Source organism: Pinus tabuliformis, chromosome J (genome assembly GCF_031772625.1).
Source record: "Pinus tabuliformis cultivar Carrire ecotype Pingquan chromosome J, CPIR1, whole genome shotgun sequence".
Lineage (NCBI taxonomy): Eukaryota > Viridiplantae > Streptophyta > Pinopsida > Pinales > Pinaceae > Pinus > Pinus tabuliformis.
In genome coordinates, this window is record NC_142295.1 from 1,515,583,897 (window position 1) to 1,515,586,341 (window position 2,445).

General features: G+C 33.5%; 1 long non-coding RNA gene across 1 annotated transcript; it reads left to right on the forward strand.

The window, feature by feature from the left end:
- The first annotated feature begins 1,373 nt into the window (after window positions 1-1,373).
- LOC149233242 (uncharacterized) lies at window positions 1,374-2,244 on the forward strand. The gene is made up of 3 exons (XR_016247606.1): window positions 1,374-1,654; window positions 1,776-1,844; window positions 1,970-2,244. It is a non-coding gene; the product is annotated as an uncharacterized LOC149233242 (long non-coding RNA).
- The last annotated feature ends 201 nt before the right edge of the window (window positions 2,245-2,445 follow it).

A 2,445-nucleotide genomic window follows, 5' to 3' on the forward strand; every position in this document is an offset into this window, starting at 1 on the left:
CCTCTCTATTATTGGGAGACTTGCTTCAGCTTCCTTTCCCTCCTTGTCGGTCTTTATTTCAAAGATTTAACATACATATTTAAGATTTATTATATAATAAATTTCTTTCCATTTCCCTCTTTATTTCAAAGATTTAAGATTTAATATATGCAAAGAGAAAAGACAAGACACTCTAAGAAGTTGAGAAATAATTCTTATTTCCATAATTCTCATAACCTTGTATCTTATTAAATCCTCAAACACTAATTGTCTTACAATTGGTGGTTGGTGTGAATGCTTTCTTTAATTATGAGAAGGTGGGGTTTGAGTAGAAGTTTCTAGAGGTGTAACATATTCTATTTCCATAGGGATTTAAATTGTATGGATAAGTGAATCTCATTTTTTCTCATGCATTGAAGTTGACTATTTCATTGGGTTGTTTAATTCATTTTATTAATTATGTTAAGGAATTTGAAGGGAACAACTAAATTAGATGTTTCTTCATTTTAATGGTGGCCATTCTACATCGGAGTATGACCCTCATGTGTAAGTATGTCACTTACTCAAAAAAGAATAAAAATAATTTTAGATAATGTCCACCAATTTTAAATTATATATGACTTTTTAATCTTATTAATGGACTAAGATTAAGTATTAAAATATAATTATGTATTTGAATGCATAGTATATTATCTTATCCTTTTAATAGTTCCTTTATCATATATGTGAATTTAAATGGATCATAAATTTACCTTCCAAAAAAAATTACCACATTAAAATTCCAAATTAAGTAAAATTTTAAACAATTTTACTCTTTACCAAAGTAAATGTCATTTCTTAAATCAAATGGAAAAGGTTAATTAAACACAAAGAATCCAAAATCTTGCTCCAAAATCTTTTAATCACATAAACATGTAGACATTTAAAATGTAATGTTTAATATTTAACATTTTTAATTTGATATCGGCCCTATTTAAAAATCAATCTAATTATTATTATGTATAAACACAATATAAATTTAAATATATGGTAAATAAATAAAACCTCGTTTTATATTTACTCCATAAAACTCTTTATATTTACAAAAAGTCAAAAAGAGTTTTATTTAGGGTAAGCCTATGGGCCAAGTACCATTTTAATACCATGGGCTAAATATCATGGTCCAAAGTGCAAGAATATTTATGGAAGTACAACAAATACTAAGGCCATGACTTATGATGGTATTCATTAAAGTTTATAATACCCGTTTAATTAATTGTTGACAGGGTTGTACATAGAATTTAAGTTTTGGTTATTAAGTCGGATTACACACAACATTGCATTGACAATCCTTGGCCTTATCCGATCGGTCCATGGCTACCAGGGCTCATCCCCATTGCGTGCCATATGTTGTCGGGACTACCGTTTGATGGAGGCATTGAGCTCGATGCTTCGTTGGATCTCGAGGGTCTACCCTTACGCTTTGGCGCCTTGTCTCTATGATGTAGTCATCCTGCTTGGTATGGCTCTTGGAGCTGTAACTTGGGAAAATTTTGCTCACTTTGGTGATAACATCCCTCAATCCATCTCTTCCTCATCTGCAACATGCCATGGAGGGCCTGCATGGAGTTCCAACTTACGGACTGGTTCACCTATGAGCTGCATGTTACTGTTTCAAGGTTATTTGCTTCTTCAGGTAACATATTAGCATGGTTTACATCGACTATTTTCTTTCTGGTTAATTTCAGTCTATGCACTCACAGGTTTACATATTATTCAAGGTTTAGGGTATTAACATTAACCCATCTTTTCTGTAGGCCCCGCGTCTACAGTGGTACCCCTATCTTGTGCCGCTCAGAACCACTGTTACACCTTCCCTTTCCTAGGTATATTGATAAGTGGTCACTGTTTATTTTGTTGATATGGTCTGGATTGTTCAAACATGCTTTCTTTAATTTTCTATTCTATGTCTTACTTCAGAGATTGATGTAGGGTTTTTGATCCCCTAAAGGATGGGCACAGGTGCAAGACCCTTGGAAGACCCGAGTTTCCCCACCGAAAAACACACGGGTATGAAGGCATTCCTACTGTTGAGCAAATTTGATGGATAGCTTCACAGACACATGAGATTTTCTTCCTTTGAAGGTTTTTCATTTCAGGTTAACAACCCTTGTTGTATTTAACTTGAACTTTGGAATAAGTTGTTGCCTCTCGTCACGATTCTGTGAACAACTTCCCAATGGGAATTTTGGAATAAACTCTGACTTGTATTTTGGTTCTTGCTGTAATGGTTATTGAATATAAATATATCAACAGTGATCTGTTGGACGATCTTTCTTTCTACATGATAAATGTGTGCGGACTAAGATATTCCTAATCATTCTATTAATAGCTACTGTTTATGTTAATGGAATAACGTTTTTCCTTATCCATGGTTGCCCTTCAGAATGTCGTTCCTTGGCATCCTTCCCAAGACTGCCACCAGAA